Source organism: Bufo gargarizans, chromosome 6, assembly GCF_014858855.1.
Source record: "Bufo gargarizans isolate SCDJY-AF-19 chromosome 6, ASM1485885v1, whole genome shotgun sequence".
Lineage (NCBI taxonomy): Eukaryota > Metazoa > Chordata > Amphibia > Anura > Bufonidae > Bufo > Bufo gargarizans.
Window position 1 is genome coordinate 75,402,730 of NC_058085.1, and position 27,319 is coordinate 75,430,048.

At 42.6% G+C, this 27,319-nt stretch overlaps 2 non-coding genes and 2 pseudogenes across 2 annotated transcripts; all 4 read left to right on the forward strand.

The window, feature by feature from the left end:
* Positions 1-7,328: 7,328 nt before the first annotated feature.
* LOC122942706 lies at positions 7,329-7,503 on the forward strand (annotated as a pseudogene).
* Positions 7,504-8,612: 1,109 nt separating this feature from the next.
* Positions 8,613-8,788, forward strand: LOC122942854 (annotated as a pseudogene).
* Positions 8,789-9,274: 486 nt separating this feature from the next.
* On the forward strand, positions 9,275-9,463 carry LOC122942802. The gene has a single exon (XR_006390721.1). It is a non-coding gene; the product is annotated as a U2 spliceosomal RNA (small nuclear RNA).
* Positions 9,464-16,659: 7,196 nt separating this feature from the next.
* Positions 16,660-16,854, forward strand: LOC122942707. Its single transcript, XR_006390656.1, has one exon. It is a non-coding gene; the product is annotated as a U2 spliceosomal RNA (small nuclear RNA).
* Positions 16,855-27,319: the final 10,465 nt, after the last annotated feature.

The following is a 27,319-nucleotide window of genomic DNA, read 5'->3' on the forward strand; positions in this document are numbered from 1 at the left end:
CCCCAATTGTGTGGACGTGTTTCTGCAACAGGTCCTTGCTGACCTTGATCATCTGACTATATCTTGCAGGAAGTACAACTGTACTAGGGAAGAACACCTTGCACTGAGGAGTCTTGAGAAAGATAAATGTGTGACGATTAAGCCCTCTGACAAGGGGTAATATCGTGGTCCTAGACACCCCACAGTATAGGGAAATGTGTCTGAGACTTCTATCGGATCGTGAGACTTATGAAAAGGTGAAGAATAACCCAACCCAAAAATATCAGACACAACTTCACCTAATACTAAGGGAAGCTAGAGAACAAGATCTTATTTCCCTAGATGAATTGGCATTTTTGGAGTGTCAACATCCACAAGTCGCTACATTCTATTCCTTACCAAAAATTCATAAGGGTACTGTACCCCTGAATGGACGCCCCATTGTTTCTGGCACCAATAGTCTCAACCAGAATGTGGGTGTGTATGTGGACCGGATATTGGCCCCCTTTGTCAGAGCGCTGCCGTCGTACACAAGAGACACCAGCGACCTTCTAGGTAGACTTGAGGGTATTACTTTGGAGGATGATTTCCTCCTAGGCTCTATCGATGTGGAGGCCTTATACTCGTCCATCCCGTATAACCTAGATATGGGGGCAGTGTCAGAATTCCTAGCTACGAGAGGCTGCCAGTTCTCCAAACACAATGCCTCAATGTTATGAAATGTTATGAAATTGTTGCAGTTCACACTAACCTGCAACTATTTCATCTTTGACGGGTCTTTTACCACCAGCTCAGGGGCATCGTGATGGGGAGCCCCTGTGCCCCATCGTATGTGAATCTGTTCCTGGGTTGGTGGGAAAGGGAAATGGTGTTTACCGACCCCCCTAGCCCACTCACCATACCAGTGGTGATGTGGGCCAGATATATTGATGATATCTTTATTATCTGGCGGGGGTCGGTGGGCACCTTCCGAGACCTGGTGGACATTCTCAATGTGAACCAACTTGGACTACGGTTCACACATGAGATGTCCGCCGGCTCTCTGCCTTTCCTTGACATCCGGATTGATAAGGGACCGGAGGATGAACTCCTCACACAGACCTATAGAAAACCGACGGCTACAAACTCCTTGTTGGAGAGGGAGAGTTTTCACCCCGGCCCTTTGAAACGAGGTATTCCTACAGGTCAATACCTGAGGATGCGAAGGAACTGTTCCTCTATCCATCAGTTCAAGGAACAGGCGGGGGACCTCCGCCAAAGATTTCTGGATAAGGGGTTTCCAGACTATGTCCTGAGAAAAGCCTATCAGAGGGCACTTGCCTCTGACCACACAGGGCTGTTACGTCCACAGAGATCTCGGAGTGATAAAAGAATGATACGTTTGATAGGTACTTTTGACATGGGGGCCGAAGAGGTAAAGGAGATTCTTAAGAAAAATTGGGGTACTCTCCTGCTCGATCCAGATATTGAAAAAATGGTGGCCCCATATGCCCAAGTCACGTATCGTAGGGGGCGCAACATCAAAGATCATGTGGTGCATAGCCATTACTCGGTTGCTGGCACCACGTCGACTGCATGGCTGAGAGCTCCAATTGGCTCCTACCACTGCAGTGGGTGTGTTGCCTGCCCCTACATCAAACAGGGGCATAGCTTTATTGGTCATGTGACAAATCACACGTATACCATCAAACAGTTTATAAACTGTTGTAGCAGAGGTGGGATTTATCGTGCGCAATGTATATGAAGCCTTGAATACATTGGCAAAACCAAGCGGGAGCTGCGCAGGAGGATAGGAGAACATCTGGGGGACCTACGTCATCATAAGGATACCCCCCTGGCACGCCATGTGACAATGTTCCATGGCGGGGATTACTCAGAAGTCCGATTCATGGGTATTGAGGCTGTCCCACCCCCAAATAGGGGAGGCAATTGGGACCAAAAGATCCTACAAAGAGAGACCTGGTTGATCTTTCAATTAAAAACTGTTCACCCACGGGGTTTAAATGAACAGCTCTCATTTAGCTGTTTTATCTGATTATATCTCCTACCTCCTGCGCAGCTATATACCCTTGGTTACAATTAGGGTCAGGTATTGCCATTTTGTGACCCTCTTGACATAATGTCACACACTTCAGGGACGTTACTGTGAATTATTACATGGGTGACTGGAGTGCATAGTTGTCTAAATCTAGGGACATATCTCTTAATCCATCTCTTCTGGCCAAAATACTCTAATAAGTGACGCTGCGCCACTTGGATTGTGGTTTACAGCGGCGCACCATCTATCTGAATGAACATGGAATTTCATTCGTTATGGTGGGGGACTCCCCTATCCCTGTAGGGCATCCCCACACAATATCCCTGCTCCAGTCTTATGGGGACTCAAGTTGCAGTTACCCCAATGAGACCTTAGTATAGGGGGTTAGCGATTGTGTTCCATATACAGTAAGCACACTTGTACATCATAATAACCACCCTGTCAATTTCTCCCCATCTTACTATGGTCGCAGGACCTGCGATCACATGATGCCCCACATGACCATGACGTTGCGGTCACATGATGGGGATGATGGGCGGAGCACAGATGACGCAGACGGCTTAAATGGTGCAGCGCTGCCGGCGTCTCTTGCTGCACTGCCACACGCGGGATCCAGCACACAGACTGGGTAGGAACAGGAACCAGTCTGTATCGCAGGAACAGGTCCACTGACCGGCTACTCCTGACGAGCTAAGTATTCCTTTCACCCCCATTTGTGATTGCGGCTTTTGTTATACTGCCACACTATGGGAGTTGTATGAAGGAGACATGATACATATCAGCTGTTAATAACCATTGCTGTGTACAGTTTAGTTGTAATTTGGTGAACTACCCCAACCAGGGAACAGACCGCTGCTACTGTTGCTGACATCCATTCCTTTGGGCCCCTGACGAACTGTAACATAACAGAGAAACGCGTCGGGCCACTTCATGGATACTGAGCATCTCAGCACTAATAAAATATTGCATATGTGTGGGGTGATCAACCTGTGACACCCACACATACTATTCTCTCAGGACACTTATCTCTACAGGTCTAGTGTACCAATTGCGGTTGCTTCCAGGGACCTGGTAGCGTATCTGCAGGTGGTGTACTTCAATTGCCTCTAGGGAATTCCTCCCCCCTCACTTGCTCCTTGTCAGGACGAAGCTGGGCAGTCAGAGCACTGCTTAAGGACAACTGAGGGCTTCTGGAGGTTGCGGAGTGTGGGAATAGGGCTCTTTTCATCAGGGTAATAATAGGGGCTGAGACCCAGCATCCCTCTCCCCCTTTCCTCCCTCCCTCCCTAGAGATACAGTACATTCACCACGAGAAGGGTGGATTTCTACCCCGCTCTTCTATCTTTCTGCACCTTATTTTAGGGCAATTATTTTATCATAAATATTATTAGAAGTTAATTATTAAAGGTGACCATCATTCCAAAATTTGCTTTACATAATCACTAGGTACATATACCCCAACAGCATTTATTTGTTTAGTCAAGGCAGAGGAGGAGCAAGAGGTCGCCAAGGCAGCTGTGTCAAGGCCAGCTCCTCTGAGGGCAGGGTTAGCATGGCAGAGGTGTGGAAAAGTTTTGTCAACACGCCACAGCTAACTGCACCACCACCTGATACGCAACGTGTTAGCAGGAGGCAACATTTCACTAACATGGTGGAACAGTACGTGTGCACACCCCTCCACGTACTGACTGATGGTTCAGCCCCATTCAATTTCTGGGTCTCTAAATTGTCCACGTGGCCAGAGCTAGCCTTTTATGCCTTGGAGGTGCTGGCCTGCCCGGCGGCCAGCGTTTTGTCTGAACGTGTATTCAGCACGGCAGGGGGCGTCATTACAGACAAACGCAGCCGCCTGTCTACAGCCAATGTGGACAAGCTGACGTTCATAAAAATGAACCAGGCATGGATCCCACAGGACCTGTCCATCCCTTGTGCAGATTAGACATTAACTACCTCCCCTTACCATATATTATTGTACTCCAGGGCACTTCCTCATTCAATCCTATATTTATTTTCATTTTACCATTATATTGCGAGGCTACCCAAAGTTGAATGAACCTCTCCTCTGTCTGGGTGCCGGGGCCTAAATATATGCCAATAGACTGTTCCAATGTTTGGTGACGTGAAGCCTGATTCTCTGCTATGACATGCAGACTAATTCTCTGTTGACATGAAGACAGATTCTCTGTTACGGGACCTCTCTCCTCTGCCTGGGTGCCTGGGATTAAATATATGCCAATGGACTGTTCCAATGTTGGGTGACGTGAAGCCTGATTCTCTGCTGACATGAAGCCAGATTCTCTGTTACGGGACCTCTCTCCTCTGCCTGGGTGCTGGGCCTAAATATATGACAATGGACTGTTGCACTGGTGGCTGACGTGAAGCCTGATTCTCTGCTATGACATGCAGACTGATTCTCTGCTGACATGAAGACAGATTCTCTGTTACGGGACCTCTCTCCTCTGCCTGGCTGCTGGGCCTAAATATATTCCAATAGACTGTTGCAGTGGTGGCTGACGTGAAGCCTGATTCTCTGCTATGACATCCAGGTGTCCGCTCAACTCTAATTATTACTTTAATTTTTAATTTTTAAAAAGAAAGGTGATAAGTCAAAATTAGAAAATTGGAGGCCCATTACGCTATTAAATACGGATTACAATATATTGGCAAAAATATTGACGAGACGTATAAAAGAAGTAATAAAATCAGTGATTCACCCGGATCAGGTTTGTGTGGATAAGTGCAAGATAATGCACCTGGGGCGTAAAAACCCAAGGGCAGAATATAGAATATTCGACAGTCCTGACCTCAGTATCTGAGGAAAGGGATTTAGGAGTAATTATTTCAGAAGACTTAAAGGTGGGAAGACAATGTAATAAAGCAGCACGAAATGCAAGCAGAATGCTTGGATGTATAGGGAGAGGTATAAGCAGTAGAAAGAGTGAAGTGCTTATGCCGCTGTACAGATCACTAGTGAGACCTCACTTGGAGTATTGTGCGCAGTACTGGAGGCCATATCTCCAGAAGGATATAGATACTCTAGAGAGAGTTCAGAGAAGAGCTACTAAACTAGTACATGGATTGCAGGATAAAACTTACCAGGAAAGGTTAAAAGACCTTAATATGTATAGCTTGGAAGAAAGAAGAGACCGAGGGGATATGATAGAAACTTTTAAATACATAAAGGGAATCAACTCGGTAAAGGAGGAGAGCATATTTAAAAGAAGAAAAACTACCACAAGAGGACACAGTTTTAAATTAGAGGGGCAAAGGTTTAAAAGTAATATAAGGAAGTATTACTTTACTGAGAGGGTAGTGGATGCATGGAATAGCCTTCCTGCAGAAGTGGTAGCTGCAAATACAGTGAAGGAGTTTAAGCATGCATGGGATAGGCATAAGGCCATCCTTCATATAAGATAGGGCCGGGGCTATTCATAGGATTCAGATATATTGGGCAGACTAGATGGGCCAAATGGTTCTTATCTGCCGACACATTCTATGTTTCTATGTTTCTATACCGGGAAGAACAATAAATGAACACCTAAACCTTAATCTGGTATCGGAAAGATTGTAAACAGCCCTTAGCAATAGTAGCCTTAGATTTTATGAAAGCCTTCGACAGTTTCACACACCTATCTTTTTAAAGTTTTTGAGAAAATGGGGTTTCCATATAAAACCCCATTTTATATAAAGGTTCTTTATCTCAGGTTTTAGTAAATGGATTTTTAACAAATGACATTGAACTTTTATCCAGTGTGAAACAGGGTTGTCCCATGTCCCCCCTTTTATTTATATGTGCGATAGAGCCATTGCTATGTACTTTGAGAGAGGATAAGGTGATCCGTGGAATACCTGTGCCGGGGGGCAATGGAGGTCAGGTCAAAGCACTTGGCTACATGGATGAAGTGTCAGCATATTGTACTAGTAATGCTTCTATTAACAGAGTTATACTTAATACAGAAATTTTTTGTGCTGCCTCTGGTTTTAAGTTAAATTTGAATAAGTGTGACTGTCTGATAATTGGACAATGGGAAGCAGAACCTCCGCGTATTCAGGTACAAAGGGAAGAGATTAAAATTCTTGGCATTCGTTTTGACTCACTAAATAACGGTATAAAGAGCTGGGAAGAGGTGTTGGGCAAAATAAATAATAAAATTTCCTTTTGGCAAACTAGAAAATTAACAATGGAAGGTAAGATTAATTATAAAAATGATAGTGCTTCCCATAATATTGTATGTTTCTATGGTATTTCCCCCGAACAATGTATATTTTAAAAAAACTTATGAAACCAATATTTCATTTTCTTTGGAACTCAAAAATGGAAAAATTGAGACGAGAAATTGTGTGTAAAAAAAAAAATGAAGGGGGGGGGGGGGGGGAGGATTGCCAGACTTGAAATTGTTTTTATATATAAAGTTTTTTACCTTCTGTTTTAAGTGTCTTAAAAAAGAGAGTCCCTTTTCATGTTTTTTAAGTTATGCGGTTGGTCATGTTTTTAGAAAATACAGTCTCCTGAAACTACCAGTAAACAAACCAGCCTTGTTGATCTGCCCAAAACATTATGCCATTTTAGAAAAAACTATCATTGAATACAAGCTGAATAAAGTAGAGCACCATGTATTATTAGATCAAAGAAAAATAATTGAAAGAAATAAGAGAGAAGAGGGGGTGGTGGACGTCTCAAATTTCTCAGAGGAGAAAAGCAAAGAAATATGGAGAAACGCTGCAAACCCTGCACTGAGTAACTCGCAAAAAGATTTAGCTTGGTTGAGCATTCATCAGTGTTTACCCACAAGAGCCTTTCAACACCACAGAGGTTTAGTATCAAGTGCGAGATGCCCTAGAAGTAGGTGTGCAGGTGAAGAAACAGTTTTACACTTGTTCTGGTATTGCCAATTTGCACAAGATCTCTGGCGCACAGTGGACCCTCTTTTAAAATGGATAAGTGGTATTAAAACTATAGATAGTAACGTGATTTTGTATGGTTTATTTAAGTGTTCTACTTTTAATCAAGCGCGTATTTTATGGTTGTCAATAAATTGTTTTAAGGAGGCTATTTGGAAAGCAAGAAATATTTTATTGTTTAAAAGAGAACTAATTCCCTTAAGAGATTGTATAGGAATAGCACTAAGTGAAATGTATATTTATTTTAGGAGAGACTGTAAATACATGGGGATAACAGAGGCAAAAAAATTATGGCATATGCAAATGTGGAATATAATTTTATGCTAATATGTACAAACATCTGTCGTTTTTATCGTTATTGCTATTTCTATTCTTAAATAAGCTGTGTAATGTTTCTTTGATCTTATAAATAAAGTTTGTTTGAAATCTTATCTGTTCTGATCAGTTTAATATCTGATACGTCCCCTATCTGGGGACCATATATTAAATGGATTTTTCGAACAGGGAGATGGAAAAAGAGCTTGCTCTGTCCACTCCACGCATTGACCTGGTATTGCAGTACCTCCAGGACCGGTGCACCCCTTCTAATCTGGTATGAAAAAACAGAATGAAATTGAGAGAGAAATGGATTGTCAGCATCCTGCCAGCAAGCAAGCAAGTAAGTATTCAAGTTGCTGTGTCCTGCTGCCTCAGGAGTGAGTCTGCACTTCAGCTTCTCCCCTGTGTGGTTGGTGCTGTGCTGCTTTCTGCATCCCTGCATCTAGCCTGCTGTCAATCTCCTAATTGCATCACCTGTGTGTGGGTGGGTTTGTTCCAGCACCAAGCAACCCAGCCAGCTAGTCACCTCTCCTCACAGTCCAAATCCAATTAAGATTGATGGCTTAATTGTTGTGTTAATTGGCTTATCACCTGATTGAAGTGTTACGATAACACCTGAATGCAGTTTTTGGACCTCCTTCCACTCTGTTCACCCCTGTTTTTATTTGGGCCTATTGTGCACACCTGGGCAGTCTGCTGAGTTGTTCCTTTGAATTTACCCTTTTGTAGCAAGTTTGCTTGATGTAACCAATTTTGTTTTCCTATTCCTATATTAAATAAGTCAAGTTTGTTTGCCTGTGTCTCCCTCTTGTGGATTTATTACACTGGGTGACTTCTATGTAGGCTAAAATGTAGTCCAGCACTTCCTATGTATCAGCAATAGCTGGACCTACCATGTCTGTCCAATGGACGGAACACTGCACGTGTCACAAGCGGCTAGTAAGGTCAGAGGTCAAGCAAGGTCTGGTCAGTGGATGACATCACAAGCGCCCTGATGGAACACCCAACAATGGGGCCGTGACATCACAATCAACAATGCATAGATACCATTTTTTTTTTTTCTCTCTCACTACTCACTCTCCATTGACTTCTCATCGGTCATTCTGCTTGTCGCACTTTGGCACTAGGAATTTCGCGTGACGAAAAGGCGTGACCAAGAGTGGTGGGTGGAGCTATGCAGATCCGAAAAACACGAAGTGGAGCATGCTGTCGGTTTCAGAGCGTAGGACGCACGTTTTCCCTTGGTTTGTGAGAGAAAGAAGCCTCCCGGGCCGTCTCTTCCTCTTCTCTCTGCAGCTTGGGCTTGTTGCCTATCGCCTTCACAAGTGTTCTGCATTGAGGACCATCGGTCTGTAGGGCGAACCCTTTTCTGGTTATCGCTTCTCGGCCTTTTGGCTAAGATCAAGTGTAGTATCTGTTCTTATCAGTTTTGGGAGTGCCCCTTTGCACAGCGCCTGTTGGACACCCTGGAACATGAACTCAAAGACTCTGTGCCCAGGAATAGCCTGCAATGCACTTCGGTGCTGTATGGACTATTTCCTGGGATTCATACTGTTGGAGCCATCCAGGAGGCCTGGCGCCTTATGAACTGTTTTAAGGACGCTATTTGGTTTGCTAGGAACCGGCTCATCCTCAGGAGGGAGAACAAGTCCGTCCTGGACTGCCGCAGACTTATCCATAGTCTGTTGCGGGACTACTACATCTCGGACGTTGACGAAGTAGAAGAGGACTAAACCCCTCTCCTTCCCCCCTCTCCCCCCCGTGTGTATTTGTCCTCTCAATAAAACTTTGGGCATGTGATTCCCCCTCCCTACCCCCTCCTTCCCACTTCCTCTTCCCTCATCACTGTCTAAATGCTTTTGTTGGGAGGTTTTGTGATTGAATAGGTATGCTAGTGTAGCATTCATTGCGATGTATAGTGTAGGGTAACCTGTGCTTTACATAACAATGCCATGCTCGCAAAGACGAATACGTGTAATTTATTATGTACTGATTTGTGGCCTGTGCTGCGACACAGTACTAACGTATGTATGTATAACGACTGATTGTAATAAAGACGTTTCAATCAAAAAATCTGTTCTTATCAGTTTAATATCTGATACGTCCCCTATCTAGGGACCATATATTAAATGGATTTTTCAAACAGGGAGATGGAAAAAGAGCTTGCTCTGTCCACACCACGCATTGACCCGATATTGCAGTACCTCTAGGACCGGTGCACCCTTTCTATTCCAGTATAAAAAAACTGAATGAAATTGAGTGATGGATTTCAAGGATCCTTCCAGCAAGCAAGTGGAAAGTTGCTGTGCCCTGCCTCAGCAGTCCTGCACTTCAGCTTCTCTTCCCTCTGTGAGGTTTTTGCTGTGCTGCTTTCTGCATCCCTGGTGCTGCTGCATCTAGCCTGTCAATCTCTTAATTGCATCACCTGAGTAGGGGTTTGTTCCAGCACCAAGCAACCCAGCCAGCCAGTTACCTCTCCTCACAGTCCAAATCCAATTAAGATTGATGGCTTAATTGTTAGGTTAATTGGCTTATCACCTGAATTAATTGTTTTGATATCACCGGACTGCATTGTTTGGACCTCCACTCCACGCACCTACCTCCACTCCATGCACCATGGCTTTGATTTGGGCCTGTTGTGCACACCTGTGCAGGCTGCTGACTTGTTCCTGTGAATTTCCCCTTTTGTAGCAAGTTGGCTGGATGTAACCAATTTAGCTTTTGTAGTGCTTTAGTAAATAAGTAAAATTTGTTTGCCTGTGTCTCCCTCTTGTGGATCTTGTAAACTGGATGGATGACTTGGAGGCTAAAAAGTAGTCCAGCACCTCCTATGTATCAGCAGCAGCTGGACCTGCCTTGTCTGTCCAATGGATGGAACACGTGTCACAGGAGGCTTGTCAGGTCAGAGATCAAGTAAGGTCAGGTCAGTGGATAACATCACAAGGGCCCTGGCGGAACACTCAACAATGGGGCCATGACATCACAATCAACAATGCATAATATATATATTTTTTTTTTTCACTACTTCTCCATTCACTCATCAGTTTTTCTGCTTGGCGTGCTTTGGCACCAGGAATTGCGTGCCAAAGGTGGTGGACGGAGCTATGCAGATGGGAAAAATACGAAGAGGAGCATGCTTGTGATTCCTTAGCGTAGGACGCACGTTTTCCCTGGTTTGTGAGAGAAAGAAGCCTCCCGGACTGTGTCTGCAGCTGGGGCCTGTAAGCTATCGCCTTCACAATTGTTCTGCATTGGGGACCATCGGCCTGTAGGGCGAACCCTTTTCTGGTTATAGCTTCTCGGCCTTTTGGTAAAGAGCAAGTGTAGTATCTTGTGTGCTGCACTTGGTTGGAAGTGAGAAAGTAGGACCCGGGTACCCTCTCTCTCGGCCTCGGGGGATCGTTCAGGTTTATAGCCTGGACTTCACCCCCCTGCTGCTAATGGGAGAGAGGCTTAGTCCCGGGAACATCTAGTTGCGATCCCCCGTTACCCCTAGAAGTCTCCGGACGGCTAGGGGAGCATACGTATCTTTGTATTATAGATGCCAAAATTCCAACTATGGCTGACGACCCAGGAGGAGGAGGAGACGGAGAAGGGGTCGAAGGAGACAATGGATTTATTTTGAAGGAGAAGAAAAAGAAAAGCGGAAAGAGAGGAGAAGCCCAAATAAAAAGTTCCAAGGACGAAGGAACCAAAGGAAATGAGGAAGAAAAGAGACGAATCTCGAGGAGGCACAGAAAAATTGAAAGAAAATATAACCAGACAACGGGATGAAGAAGAGCATTAGATCCCGGATTATGCCAAAATTAAGGAAACCGTTTGCCGATATGTGACAGAAAAATACAAAATTTAAGTATACATTAGATTATTTGGTAGATAAGGTCTTGTATGGCGTGTTTGGGATGCAGAAACACGAGATATTGGCCATACAAGATGTGGCGAAACCAACCTCGCCACTGGGTTTTGAAGAGGGCTGTTTAAAAGCCTCTTGCCTCAGGATTATGGCCCATAGTAACTTTAAAGGAGAAAACAGACCGGCCGCACAGCTTAAATCTGTCTGTAGAAATGTATTTTATGTTATTATGCGTTCGGTTAAATTGTATGTTATGTGAGGGCACCCAGATAGCTAATATTATTGTATTCGTGTATTCTGAGTGCCATTCACCTAATGATATGCACTCAGACTTGAGCTATCTGGGGATATGTTAAATGTCTGTGTTTGCTGTGGGGGTGTGCCATTGTGTGTTTAAATGGTGATGTCTGTCCTGTTGTCTCCACATGTGTATTGGTGATCTCCCTTTGTCCTGAGAGATAATTGGATTGCCTTCGGTTGTCTCTGGGACAGAGAGGAGGAAACCATGATGCATTGTGGGGATGTGTTGTATCTGTTCTGTATTTGCAAAACGGTAATAAAAACCAGGCTGGGTGTGCCAGCACATCAGAGCACTGCTTGACCCTCAACACGGAGCCTTGTCTCGTTATTGGGGGGATTCCATGTATGCTGTTAGAGACTAATTGCCAGGAGTGTAAGCTGACTGATAGGCTTTTCCTGTTCGTCTGCTGACAGCTATTCGCGAGGTTCCAGTTTGGAGTGCTATTTTGTATCCAGTTCGGGAGGTTGGTGTTCTGCAGTAGCTGTGCCTGTGTCTCAGAAAGGGGCATATCGACCTAAACGGATTTTAACCCCTTGTCTGCTGAAACGGTCCGTTACACAAGACTACCCTAAAAGGCGAGTGTATGATGTTACATTTACACAAAACGGTATTCTTAAAAGTTTTTTAGCTAAAATCTCTGAAAATTTAAAAGATGAAAGGTTACAAGGTCTGAAAATTTACGAACATGAAATAGATGAATCGCTAACTATTGTCATAAAAATGTATTCACCCTTTGCTGATATTAATACCATTTCTGCCTTTTTAGCTATTTAAAATAATTGCAGTGAGGAAAATTTTTAATTCTGCCGGGATCTGGACATCTAAATGGTTATATAAAGTCATCTGTTACCGTGATCCCAAACATCCAGGAGGCTTCATCCTACCTCCAGCGCGTTTTAAATTGGGAGACATGGTAGGAGATATGTTTTTTTCTAATATGCCGCCATTCTGCAGGATTTGTAAACAATATGGGCATTATCTGGAAAATTGTATGAGTACATGTAAAAACTGCGGCAGCACTCAACATGATGCTAGAGAGTGCGCTGCAGGGAAAAAATGCTATGCTTGCACTAGAGTTGGTCACCTTTCCAGAGATTGTCCTTTTAAATCTAGGTCCAAGGCACAGCCAGGGCAGCAAAGGCGGCCAGAAGAACAGACGGAACCCGAAAGAGAGGACAAAACCGAGACACAACCCTAAGGAGAGGAGCCGGAACAGATGGACACAACAAGCTCGACAGGCAGACCCCCGAACCAGGTGAACCGAGGGAAAAGCGGAATAAGAGGAAATCCAGTGATCAGCCAACGAGAAATCCCCCTCCAGAAATGGAAGATGGGGGCCGATCGAATGAAGTTGATCCGCCTGGCCCGCTCTCTGTCCCTGGGCAGCAAGACGATGCCCCAGAGGATCCAGGTGGAGCCGTGGCGTCTAAAAAGAGGAGAGACTATGTTAGCGCTAAAGGAGGGCCTCATGAGGAAGTCAACTGGGGGACCAGTGGCGGATCCCGAAGGCCCCCAGCAGGATCTCTCCTCTCACCCAAGGGGTGATACTCCACAAACAGTACCCGAGACGATACTGAGTGGGACCTCTGCCCCTGTGGCTCCGATACCTGCGGTTAAATCTATGAGCTCTGTGTGGGGGCTACCTCTGGGGAGCATGCCAATAAGTGGAGGGGGTCAGCTGAGCAACGGAAGCTCCTCTCCTGAATCAATGCAAACCGTGACCTCTGGGGTACTAGGTGGCGAGGAAGGCGGAAGCGAGAACTCTGGCATTGCCGATGCTGTCCGAAGCTGTGCCGAGGTAAGACGAAAATAGAACTCCCTTTTTAATCTTTTATAATGGCTGTTTTAAAAGGCATCTCTCTAAACACCAGAAGTGTGCACTCTAAGGCTAGAAGAGTTGCCCTTTTTAATTATTTATCAGTTTTATCTGCTACGGTGTTTTTTTTTTTACAGGAGTGCTGCATTCCCCACAGCCAGAAATACAAAAAATACAAAGATGATTGGAAACATGGCCCATCTGTCTGGCCTGGTTCAAAAGAAAGCAAGTCGGGGGGGCTTTTTTATTCAGAGGGAATGTTTTAATAGACCATGTGAATGAGATTTTACCAGGGAGGATTTTATTAGGTAAAGCTTTTATTGATGGTACGAGATGGCAGTTTTTAAATTTTTATGGTTTTACTGACAAAAAGAAAAGAGTTGAAATGCTGGAAATGTTACCCCTTTTTTAAACGACTCTGAACCATTGATTTTAGCAGGAAAATGTAATTGTATTTTAAGAGGTGAACGCCGGCTCTCTAACGCAGTGAGCAGGAACTATGATAGGTCCTCCTCTCTGCTGAAAAATATTATCTTAGATTTCAAGCTCACTGACGTTTTTACAAAATGTAACAGCCACCAATCTGAAGAGGCCGGCGTTACCTGGGGTAACGCGACTTGTAAGTCAAGAATCGATTTTATCTTCTGTTCTTATCAAGTACTGCCTTTTAATTGTAAGCTTTTAACTAATGAATTTTCGGATCACAAGTTTTTATCTTTTAAGGTGCAGGTTGGCGGCAAGTACAAAAAGAAAAAAAACATGGAAACTCAATGTCTCCATTTTAAAAGACCCCAAAATTTTATCTGATTTTATTGTGTTTTACAAGCGCTGCAGACGGGTAAGGAACCCCAGAAGGCCTATTATGGAATGGTGGGAAATAATGAAAAAAAATAATTAAAACCATCTTTATTAATAAACAGAAAAGTAAGGCCCAAGAAAAGAAAGAATTTTATGATAAACTAAATACCCGTCTGCAGACACAATACAAGCTCCGAGATCTGAGTATTGATATGATATGATATCACAGTGCCTGGAGCAGAAAGGAAAAGAGATCATGTTCCGGTCAAAGGTGAAACATCTAGAGGAAAACGAGACCTGCTCCAGGTACTTTTTAAAGAAAATACTGGATAAACGTACCCAGATTGAGGAGCTTGGGGGGGGGGGGGGAAGTATAAAAGGGATTTTAAAGAAAGTACATGAGTTTTATTCAGATTTATTTAATGAGAAGAAAATAAATAAATATTTTATGAAAGACTCACTGAAGGGGATTGAGAATGTTTTAGATCCTGACTCTCAAAGATTTTTATTACAGGAGATCACTGAACAAGAGGTTTTAGAAACAATTAAAAGTTTTAAGGATAAAGTGCCTGGCCCCGATGGTATACCTATTGAGTTTTATATTACTTTTTATGGTGTTTTAAAAGAGGACCTATTTTCTCTTTTTAAAGAAGTTTTTAGATCCAAGACTCTCCCGGGCTCCTGGAAAAAAGGGGAGGTATCCCTATTATACAAGAAAGGCGACAAAACTGATATAAAAAATTGGAGGCCTATCACTCTACTGTGTTGCGACTACAAGATTATGGCGAAATTATGTGCAAACAGGTTAAAGATTATCAATATGATTATTCATCAAAACCAGGTGTGCGGAGTACCTGGGAGGAGTATCCGGGATAATTTAAACCTTTTAAAAGATGTGATTAACGATATTAATGAAAGGAAAGGGTAAGCAGCCATTTTATCTTTAGACTTCGAAAAAGCTTTTGATCGTGTTTGATACTTTTATCTTTTTCAGGTTTTAAAGAAAATGGGTATAGCGGAGGGGTTTGTACAATCTTTGAGAGCTTTTTACCACCAGTGTACAAGTAAGGTTTTAGTCAATGGTTTTAAGACTCAGGATGTCATTTTAAAATCAGGTGTGAAACAGGGGTGTCCCTTGTCCCCACTGCTTTTTATCTGCGCCTTGGAGCCTCTTTTAATCGCACTCAGAAAAGCCAAACAAGTACGTGGAGTCCCCCTGTCGGGCGGAGGGGGGCTAGAGGCAAAAGTAGTGGGGTACATGGACGACGTAGCAATAATTTGCAGGGACACCCCTGCAATCCAAAAATCTACCAAGCAAATAGAGCATTTCTGTTGTGCCTCCGGTTTTAAGATTAATTTTAATAAAAGTAGTATTTTAAATATCGGAGAGATGGTTTTAAATGATATTGACATTACTAAGTCTGAATCAGTAAAAATTTTAGGAATCACCCTCAGTGAGTCTAACGATGGCCTCAGGAATTAGGATACGGTAACAGAGAAAATTAACAAGAAATTGTGTATGTGGAACCTTAGGAAGCTGACGATGGAGGAAAAGGTTTTAATTATAAAAATGATAGTTGTGCTGATTTTATGATATCTTAGTATGGTGTTCCCTCCATCGGACCGTATTTTTTAAAAAAAATTTATAAAGCGTGTTTTAATTTCTTCTGGGGTTCCAAGATGGACAAACTACAGAGAAATACGGTAATGCTTCCTAAGTACAAAGGTGGAAAAGATTTTCCCGATATTAAAACATTTCTTTTAATTAAGTATTTTAGCTCCTGTTTTAACGCCCTTTTTAAAAATAATTATTGGTCATATTTTATTCGTTATAATACTGGAGGAAGAAAGGTTGGTTTAATACTGTTTTAAATTCTCCATATTCCTTTAATCTATCGAGTTTTTACAAGATTTTTGAAAAAATAACGAATTCTTTTAATCTAGGCCAAAAGAGGGTAGAGTTTTAAAGAACAGTAGGGTGATTTTAAAAGATATTAATGAGGAAAAACTGATGGCCCCTATTAAGAACTTTAATGAAGCTAAATGTGAACAAATATGGAAAGATGTTAATATAAATTATCTTTTTAATGCACAGAAGGATCTGGCCTGGAGCTGCGTACACGAGTGTCTTCCATGCCAGGCATTCCAGCATCGAAGAGGACTATCAAGCACCGCAGAATGTCTGAGGGGAGCATGCAGAGAGGAGGAAGACGTCTACCATCTATTCTGGTATTGCTACTTCGCGCAAAAAATATGAATAAAGATGCTCCCCTTGATGAAGAAAAGTACAGGATTAAAAGAGCTAAAAATGGACGGTGTATTTTATGGGTGCCTGGAATGTCCATCAAGAATCAAGAGGACTATGGCATGGAAGATCACGAACTGTGTCAAAGTAGCTCTGTGATCAGCCCAGAATATTTTAATGTTTTAAGCAGGATCTTATTACCGAAGAAAATGTTTTAAAAATGGTTTTAGATTAACTGTATAAATATTACCTGGTTGATAAAAAGAATGCGCCTTTTATGTGCCATAAGTGTTTTTTAAGGGAGTGGGGGTCTGTTATATGATTTTATAAAACCTGTTATTTAATAAGTTTATTTGTAAACATGGTTTTATAATATTTATGTAAATGTAATATTGCAATGGTTTTAATAAACGATTTTTACCCCCAGATGGGTAAATATCAACAAAAAAAATCTGTTTTTATCAGTTTAATATCTGATACGTCTCCTATCTGGGGACCATATATTAAATGGATTTTTCAAAAAGGGAGATGGAAAAAGAGCTTGCTCTGTCCACTCCACGCATTGACCTGGTATTGCAGTACCTCCAGGACCGGTGCACCCCTTCTAATCCAGTATTAAAAAAAATGAAACCGGTCTCCTCACACTCCAAATCCAAATAAGACTGATGGCTTAATTAATGGGTTAATTGGCTTATCACCTGAATGAACTGTTTGGACCTCCACGCACCTTGGTTTTGTTTGGGCCTGTTGTGCACACAGCTGGGCGGGCTGCTGAGTTGTTCCTGGGAATTGACCCTTTTGTATTTTTGTAGTAAGTTGGCTGGATGTAACCATTTAGCTTTTCCAGTGCTGTAATAATTAATGAGTAAAGTTTGCCTGTGTCTCCCTCTTGTGGATCTTTTTAACTGGATGGATGACTTGGAGGCTAAAAAGTAGTCCAGCACCTCCTATGTATCATCAGCAGCAGCAGCTGGACCTACCTTGTCTGGACAATGGACGAAACACTGCACGTGTCATAGGAGGCTTGTCAGGTCAGAGGTCAAGTAAGGTCAGGTCAGTGGATGACATCACAAGGGCCCTGGCGGAACACTCAACAATGGGGCCGTGACATCACAATCAACAAAGCATAATATTTTTCTTTTTTTTTTTTCACTACTTCTCCATTCACTCCTTATCAGTTTTTCTGCTTGGCGTGCTTTGGCACCAGGAATTGCGTGCAAAGAAAAGGCGTGGCCAAAAGTGGTGGGCGGAGCTATGCAGATAGAAAAAAAATACAAAGAGGAGCATGCTTGTGATTCCTGAGCGTAGGACGCATTTTTCCCCTGGTTTGTGAGAGAAAGAAGCCTCCTGGACTGTGTCTGCAGCTGGGGCCTGTAGGCCATTGCCTTCATAAGTGTTCTGCATTGAGGACCATCGGCCTGTAGGGTGAACCCTTTTCTGGTTATCGCTTCTCGGCCTTTTGGCTATGATCAAGGCATGCCCGGCCGTAGCCAAGGCTGAGGTCGGGGAGGCGATCATAGGTGTCACCATCCGCACAGCTGGGACCGGAGAATACCGGGTCAAGAATGGCTTCAAAATCGACATTGAGGAGACGAAGAGAGAGAAATTTACCCTGGAGTTCCTGGTACGTGAGGTACTTTTTAAAACCTTGAATGTGAGACGGGAGGAGATTCTTTGTTTGCATGATACAAAGAGAGGCCAATTTACGCTGGTACTAACAAATGTTGCATCTTATCATAATTTGCTGCTTTTTCTAAAGTTAAGTGAACAAAATTCGGACTTGGATGGGGTGGTTTTCACTCTTTTGTACAATGATGATGTTCCACTTGTTGCATTTATGCACAATCCCTATGTGCCTATTGAAAATATTCTTTTTTTTTTTTAAGATTGTTTTGTGAGGAAGTGCGTTTCTCTCAAAGTGCTAAACTCTGAGGCGGGAAAATACAAATTCTTTGTAAAATTTAAAGTGGATCTGTCTAGCCCAGGTGGCATGCGTTACCCCCCATGACCTTTTCCATAGGGAGAGACAGGTTTTTTATTTTTCCTAGGGAATCCACGCTATTGCCGACTATGTAAGACTTATGGTCATATTGCAGAGGAGTGTAAAGAAACTCCCTTGAGATGCTCTAATTGCAACCAGGAGGGTCATCTCGCCAAGTCTTGTAAAAACCCGGTAGTTTGCAATGTTTGTGGCAAGACAGGTCATGTGTTCAGAGATTGTACTATGAATATCAATCCTAAGTCCAAAGCAAGAACCTATTCTGAGGTGGCAAGGTCTTGGCCAAGGGAACCCTATGTCAGGGTACATTTAACTCAATAACATTTTTTTTTTTTTTTTTTTTTTTTTTTTTTTTTTAATATATATTTTATTTATAGTGCAAAAAAACATATCCACATAACATTTATAATATTATAAAGTCTAAGATCATCCCCGGCCCACCCCATCTATTCCCCCCCCCCCCCCTCCCAACCTTGCAGGAGGAAAAAAAAAAAAGGTACATATGCATGCATACACATATTCACACACATACATACGTGCATATACATATATACACATGCACATACACATACATATACACACATAAAAAAAAAAAAAAAAAAAAAAAAAAAAATATATATATATAAAAAAAAAAATAAAATTAAATGAAATCCAAATTAATTAACCATATCCCAGTCTTCCCACAGTTTACCCCATTTTAAATAGGATCCTCTTTGTTTATACAGAATCCTCTCATAGCTTTTCACTTTCTCTACCAAGGCCAGCCAATTGCTGCAATCTGGAGCGGAGGAACTAAACCATAACCTGGAAACAAGAAGCCTGGCCAAGAACATAACCTTAATCAATAATTTACGTTTTATGGGCTGATAATTAACCTCCGATAAGTCTCCCAAGACCCATATCCTGGGAGACAGAGGAACAGCAATGTTGAGTTTACGAGCCAGAGTGGTCTGGACCGATCTCCAATAGCTGCCCACCATTGGGCAGTCCCAAAACAGGTGTAAGTGGTCTGCCTCGGAGTCGCCACAGCGTGGGCAATCGGAGGAGGCTCTAAGTCCTCTTCTATATAACCACATAGGTGTCACATATATTTTGTGCAAAATGTTAAATTGTACAACAGTGTGATTAAAATTGTGTGAAACATATTTTAAACTTTCCCCTATGTTCTCCCAATCTGGGGGACCCACCTCTAAAAGTAACGAAGACCAGGACTTCTGTCCTGGTGAAAGAAGACCCAAAAAAAAATGTTTCATTAAGTGTCTATAGCAATGTGATATTTTAATTTTCGTGGCGGGTTTCTTAATAATTAAATCGTGTAAAAATTCAGGAGTATCTATAAGAAAAAGGTGACTATTCAAAGTACTAGAAAGTGCAGACCTCAATTGAAAATATGCGTACCAGGCCACCTCACTCAGATTAGCCCTTTGCCCCAATTCCATCGAGGACAGAATTTGTCCACCACTAACCACCTGATGTAAGTACTCAACATTCCTAGTCCTCCAATACTGGCAGCAATTCAAGTCCCTTAAATTCAAAAGCTTTGGATTATGCCATAGTGGGGTACATATAAGTGATGCCTTAACTCCACACCAGCTCCTAATAACCCGCCAGGTCTTTATAGCCATTCTGCAGAAAAGTGTATGCCCGGTCTGTATATTGGATAAATAGTCGGACTCCAATACAGTAAGGAAATCCGTAAAACCTGAGTCTTTCACCACTTTACTGCAAAAGCTGCTATTTTCCCAGTCCTTAAAAAGGCAGAGTTGAGAGGCCATAAAGTAACCCCTAAAATAGGGGAGATTAAGGCCTCCCTGGTTATAAGGCATGGAGAAATAAAGCGCCTTCAATCTAACACGCTTCCTCCCCCATAATAGATCGTTAAGCATCCGCTCTATCAATCTAAAATACTTATCTGCGATCCATACAGGTGAGTTGCGCAGGACATAAAGAACCTGGGGAAGTACTACCATTTTTATTAGAGAAATTCTATCAGCTCTTGTATGCAGAATTTTTTGCCATATCTTGATTTTAGCCCTCAACTTTATCAGCAGGGGAATCAAGTTAAGTTGTAGATATTCCTGAGGTTTGGCAGAAACTGAAATCCCCAGGTACTTTATTGATTCAGAGACTGTTAACTGGTTATCCCAATCGCCTCGCAGCTCGTCTATAGGGAGGAGAACAGTCTTCTCCCAATTGATCTCCAGACCAGACGGAGCAGAGAAAGAACCAACCAAATTCATTATACGAGGGAGAGTGGTTTCTGTTTGATGAAGAAAAACCAAGATATCATCTGCGTAAAGAGATACACGGTCATACTTCCCCATTATACCGAAGCCGGCCACCTGCAGATCCTGCCTTATACTGGCTGCTAAAGGTTCAATATAAATATTGAACAAAAGAGGGGAGAGAGGACATCCTTGACGGGTGCCTCTTCCTAAGGTGAAGCTCTCTGTAATCGTGTCGTTAATCCTGATCCTAGCAGCTGGGGAGCTATATAATAACTGAACCATCGCCATAAATCTAGGGCCAAAGCCCATTTTTTTCATCACCTCCCAGAGAAAAGTCCACTCCACCCTGTCGAAGGCTTTGGTGGCATCCAACGACAGGATGGAGCGGGCGCCGCACCCCGGGGACTGAATATTCATAAATAGCCTGTGCAGGTTGTGATGGGTACCCCTTTTGGGCATAAAACCATTTTGGTCTGGGTGGATAATAGTGGATATGACCCGTGAAAGCCTCCTAGCCAAAACTTTGGATAATAACTTAGCGTCTGTGTTTAGTAGCGAAATTGGTCTATAAGAGCTCATTTCTATCGGGTCCTTGTCCTTTTTAGGAATTAAAACGATAAGAGCCTCCATCATAGTACATGGTAAGCTCCCTGCCTGTGTTGCCTGGGAGAAAACCTCTAACAGCTGAGGGAAAATCACATCGCTGTACTTGCGGTAGACCTCATATGGAAGACCATCCATACCTGGCGACGAATTCCCCGAGACAGATCCCAAAGCCTCCTGGAGCTCCGAAAGAGACAACTCCTCTTCCAGATATTCTATTTGGGCTTCGTTTAGAGTAGAAAGTGAAATCCTCTCCAGGAACCGCGTCGCCAGGTCGGGTGACAGGCCAGAAGGCGGACTGTATGTCTGAATAAAATATTGTAGAAAAGTGTCCCTGATTCCTTCTGGATCTGTTATAATTTCCCCCGCTATATTACGAATAGCGACAATAGATTGATTTTTCTTGTCTTGTTGTGTGATTATCCTAGCTAGCAGCCTACCAGGACGTCCAGACTCCGAAAAATATTTTAAGCCCTTGAAAAATACTCTATGATTTGCTTTCTCTATTATATATTTTTCCAAGGAGCAACTGGCCCTCTGCATCTCTTCCCTGTTATACTCAGTAGGTTGACTGGAAAATCGCTCAGTTGTGTCTGCAGCAGCCTTGGCCAGTTCCTCCTCTTTTTTTTTAAATGTTCTCTTTACTGCCGCAATCTCGCTTATAAAGACCCCCCTCAGATATGCTTTCAGGGCATCCCATACTATATTGATGTTGGCAGAGGGGCGATTCACCTCCCAAAAGGAGGATATCAGAGATTTAGTGGACTGAAGATTGTCCATAATAGTAAACCAATATGGATTCAACTTAAATCCTAGCCCCCTATTATCCTTGTTCTTCCCAGTGCAAACCTCAACCAGTACGGGTGAATGATCCGAAATTGTTCTTACCCCATATCGTATCTTGCGGATGTTACTCAGATTACTCTCATTAGTAAATGCTAAATCAATTCTAGACATTGCTCTACCGCCCCTGCTAACACAAGAATATACTCGCTTACCTCCGCCAAGATGTTCCCATATATCCACCAGTCCAACCTCCAGGCAGAATTGTGGCAGCGGGGAAGTACATAAGCTCCTCCCCCGTTCTGCATCTGATGTAAATCTATCTTTATTGGGGTCCATTACTGCATTGAAGTCCCCCATCAGAACTAGCCGGCATTCTGATCTCCCTTCAAAAAAAAGTGTTAGCTGGATCAGTGGATACATTGAAAAAGGCGGAGGTATATAAAAGAAAGCAAGGATATAACTATAGCCATGCAGCTTACCATGCAAAAAGATAAATCTTCCCTGGTCATCTATATAGGATTCTATAAGGGTAAAGTCCACAGAATTATGAATCAGAACTGAGACGCCCCTAGAAGAGCTGCTAAAGGTAGAGTGATAAGATTGAGAGTACCATCCCGTTGTCAAGCGGGACACGGTTTCTCTAGTAAGATGAGTTTCTACCATGCAGATAATTGCTGGAAGATATCTTTTAAGTGCATCCATGATAGCTTGTCTTTTGACCCTTTCCCCAAGCCCTCTAATATTCCAAGTTACAATTCTAGTGGACATCCTTCACTGTAGCAAGAAAGAAAAAAAAAAAAAAAAAACACCAAAGCAAAAAAAATAAAAAAATAAAAAAAATAAAGGAAAAAAAAAAAAAAAAAAAAAAAAAAAAACACACAACCCCAAACCTGCAAGGTGGGTTCCCCCCTCCCCTCTCCATTGATCCGCCCGATCTAATCAGCGAACCTCTAAACCTCCGGCCGTTCTCCCTTACCCCAACCCCCCCGCCCCCTCCATAATGATATTGCGCAATTTCATATGCCCATTTGCTCCATCCAGTCTAGCGCTTGTTGTGGTTTTTCAAAAAATTGAACAATTCCCTTATGGATCACTCTTAGTTTCGCTGGATACTGTAAAGAATATTTAATGTCCTTGGACGCCAAGCGTTTTTTAATCTCTATAAAATTTCTTCTTTTTTCCTGGGTCTGCCGAGCAAAGTCTGGAAAAAAGAGCAATTTAGTGCCCTGATATTCAGTAGGTGTGCACTCTCTTGCTCTTTTCAGTATCATATCTCTATCAGCAGACAATAATAATTTCATTATAATTGCTCGCGGCGGCCTCCCTGGAGTAGGTTTCCCCCCTGGTATTCGATGGGCTCTTTCTATTTGAAACATCGAGGAAAAGTAATCACTACCAAGATTGTTCAAAACCACATCTTTGAGTTGTTCCTCTAACTGTCGACCTTCAGCTCCTTCTGGAAAGCCAATTATGCGGACATTATTTCGCCTTGCCCTGTTTTCCAGATCCTCCAGCTTATTTTGTAATGATTGATTTTCTGAAGCCAGGAGCACGGTTTTGGATCTTAGCATTTCCACATCGGTTTGCAAGGAATCAACTATTTTTTCAACATTATAGACTCGCTCCCGGATATTTACAAGATCTTCTCTAATTAAGGCAATATCACTCTGCACTGAGCCCAGCTGGGTAGCCATCCCTTGCACTAAGGTGCCGTTATTTTCCACGGCGCACAAGATTTTATTCAGAACTGAAGGATCGTATTCAGTTCGCATTTGTGCAGAGAGACTTTCCTCTCCTGTCTCATGTCCTGCCTCCACTGATCCGTCTTTAAACAAAAAAAAATGTTTTAGTGTCTCCATATTCTGAGAGCTATGTTTTTTTTTTTTCATTTTTTGGGCGATTGTCTTAGGTAGGGGCTGCACTAAAGCTAGGAGAAACTGCAAGCCTTAAGTTAAAAATTAGTTTTCCAAAGGCCACAGACCAACCGGGTTGTAGCATGCCATACTCGAAAATTGTCTTGGGTCGGTATGTGCATGATCCAACCTGGGCATGGGCATCCAACTTCACAGAAGGGGATAATGATACTTGTACACAGAAAGGAGCTATTACTTATCTTGGGACTGAGTATAATCATAGTGATGCTTCACCATGCACGTGGGAAAAATATCACAGTCCCATGGGGAGCAAGACAAGTACACCTTGACACCTTTTCCACAATTCCCTGACGCTAGTAGAGCTAGCAGATATGTTGATGCACTATAGAAGCAGCGCATTTACGCTACCCAAAGATGTCTATAGTGTATGTGGTCATAATGCATGCAAGTGGTTAACTTTGGGAACAGAGGGATCCTGTACTCTGGCTAGGCTAACTTCTGCAACTTGGGTATGGAAGAATATAGATTTTTCATACGGTAACATCCCCCAGCACATGCTATATAAGCAAGAGAGTAAGGCAAAGGAACTGATGCATGTTCCCTGGCACGTGCAATTTAGCATATCCTTGAACTTTATACGTCTGTCAGTACTCATAACATAGAAAAACTGGCAAAATTGTTTGATAATGTTACAGAGTATATTTTTGACGCCCTAAACGTAACATCATCAATCACGAGGCAGCTGGCATTGTTATCTAACCAGCACAACCTGGTGCTGGATTATTTAATAACCTTGCAAGGTATTATGTGTTAGGTGATGGGTCCTGCCTGTTGTCATTACATAGATCCCTCTGGTCTTTTGCAGGTCAAGCATGATGTTGAACAAGCTAAAAGGTTACAAGGAAGAATTTAGAAAGCTAATTCAATGGAGGACTGGAATTTTCAGTGGCCAAGTTAGGTCAGTTTTGTTTTGATGCCGGAACTAAGCTTTTATTCTACTTGTCTAAAAAGGTGTGCAAAGAGAATGTCGGAAAGGAGGAACCAATACAAGTCCATGTGGTCCAAACAAAGTCCAGTCCAGGGGGAGATGATTAAAGAAGCTGAAGTCACCTTTGAACCCCTGGAGTTTGGTGCCACATATTTACATCATACCATTCCAGTGTTATATGATATGACATCAAGCTAATCCCATTAATGTAGTGGTATATCTGGTCTGCTGGAGCTCAGCCCAATTCTGTTTGGTCAGAGCCCCCATATTGGTGAATGACATTCAAGTATGTCCTGGTCCAGGGGATCTGGCCAGAAGTAGCTACAGTATGCGGGTGCAATGACCAGCCTAAAGAACAATACCTATTTTCAAAATGAGGAATGTGTACATAAGTATTGCCAGATGCAAGTAACCTTTGACCTTGCTATATATGAACACATGGGCCATAGTCCTTAACATGTACACTATTGCAGACAGATGCTGCTTGGTCTCAGGTTTTGTTATGTACATATATGGTAAAGTCGCTGTAAGAGGAAGGTCCAGGTTATTTTACTATAAATAAAGCAACTGAGATCTCATGGATAAGGGACTCTGTTCAAAGCACACAGGTGATGGGTGTTATTTTGTCTCTTCCTAGCCAGCAAATTCCTTACCACCCCTTGGGGGAGAACTCATCTTGAAATTTGGTACCCGCAGACTATGAGGGCGCCCTAGTTTAGGCGGGGTCTCATTGGCTTCCATACATCATACAGTTTCTTAGTCAGAATTCCCCTTTTTATCTCGCCTACATCCACTCAGTCACAATTTCTTATTATTTTTTCCTATATCCTACATACTGTTATGCACCAGTACTCCTTCCACTTCTAGTCATTTATATCCCGTTTTCTCCCTCAACCATCTCATTAAAATGTGTGCTGTCCACATCAGTTGCTCCGTTCCGTGGCCCCACAAAAAAAAAACATGTCCTATTCTTGTCCCCGCTTTGCGGACAAGAATAGGCAGTTATATTAAAGGCTGTCCGTGCCGTTCTGTAAATTGCGGAACGCGCACGGATGCCATCCGTGTTCTGCGGATCCGCGATTTTCAGACCGCAAAACACATGACGGTTGTGTGTATGTAGCCATAGTCTCATATATATGTCTGTTCTGTCGCTTTACTACATTTATTGGGGGTCACATATCAAAACATGCTTTTTATGCAGCTCTTTGATGGCCCCCGAGCTGCTGGAGGATGTGCCTGGTCATAAATTATGTGCCTGGAAATGGTGTAAGGCCTCTTTCCCACGAACGATACAGATTGTGACCAAGTTCATTCAGTTTTGTCTGCAATTGCGGTCAGTGTTTCAGTTTTTTCTGCACGGGTGCAATCAGTTTTGATGTATTTTTTACGCACGTAAAAAAATAAAACACTGAAGATTTACTAACATCTCCCACCAACCATCATTGAAAAATGCATTGCATTCGGATGCAATGTGTTTTTCACTAAAGCGCCATTCACTTCTATGGGGCCAGGGCTGCGTGAAAAACGCAGAATATAGAACGTGCTGTGATTTTTCCTGAATGCAGAAATAATGTGTGAAAAACAATGCTCATGTGCACAGACCCATTGAAATAAATGGGTCAGGATTCAAAGTAGGTTCTATGTGTTCACTTCATGCATTGCACCCGTGAGAGAGGACTAAATGTTTGTGAATATGGAGGGGCCTCCCCAGTGGTGAGAACGACATAAAAATATTGCCTCATAAGTGTTTAAAAAGCCACAAAAGTGAGTATTCTGACTTTAACACAGAAAAGGTGTAACCATTTAAGTAAATGACCCCCAATTCAGTTATTCCCAGTAGTCTCATACACAGGGAGGTCTGGGGAGAGAAGCTGCTCAGCCCTATGTGATGTGTGTCTCTTTACTACATGAAATCAGTCACAGCAGTCTCATAGTTATGTCTGTTCTGTCTCTTTGATTCATGCAACAACTCACAGCACTCTCATATGTGTCTATTCTGTCTCTTTACTTTATGTAACCAGTCATAACAGGCTCATAGTTGTGTCTGTCCTGTCTTTTGACATGTAATCAGTCTCATATGTCTGTTCTGTCCCTTTACTACATATACTTAGTCACAGCAGTCTCATACACAGGGAGGTCTGGAGAAAGCCCTATGTGCTCTGTGTCTCTTTACTACATATAATCAGGCAGTCACATATATACATCTGTTCTGTCTTTTTACTACATATAATCAGTCACAGCAGTCTCAGTTGTCTGTTCTGTCTCTTTACTACATGTAATCAGTGACAGCAGTCTCATAGTTTGTTCTGTCTCTTTACTACATGTAATCAGTGACAGCAGTCTCATAGTTGTTTGTTCTGTCTCTTTACTACATGTAATCAGTCACTGCAGTCTCATATTTGTCTGTCCTGTCTCTTTACTACATGTAATCAGTGACAGCAGTCTCATAGTTTGTTCTGTCTCTTTACTACATGTAATCAGTGACAGCAGTCTCATAGTTGTTTGTTCTGTCTCTTTACTACATGTAATCAGTCACTGCAGTCTCATATTTGTCTGTCCTGTCTCTTTACTACATGTAATCAGTGACAGCA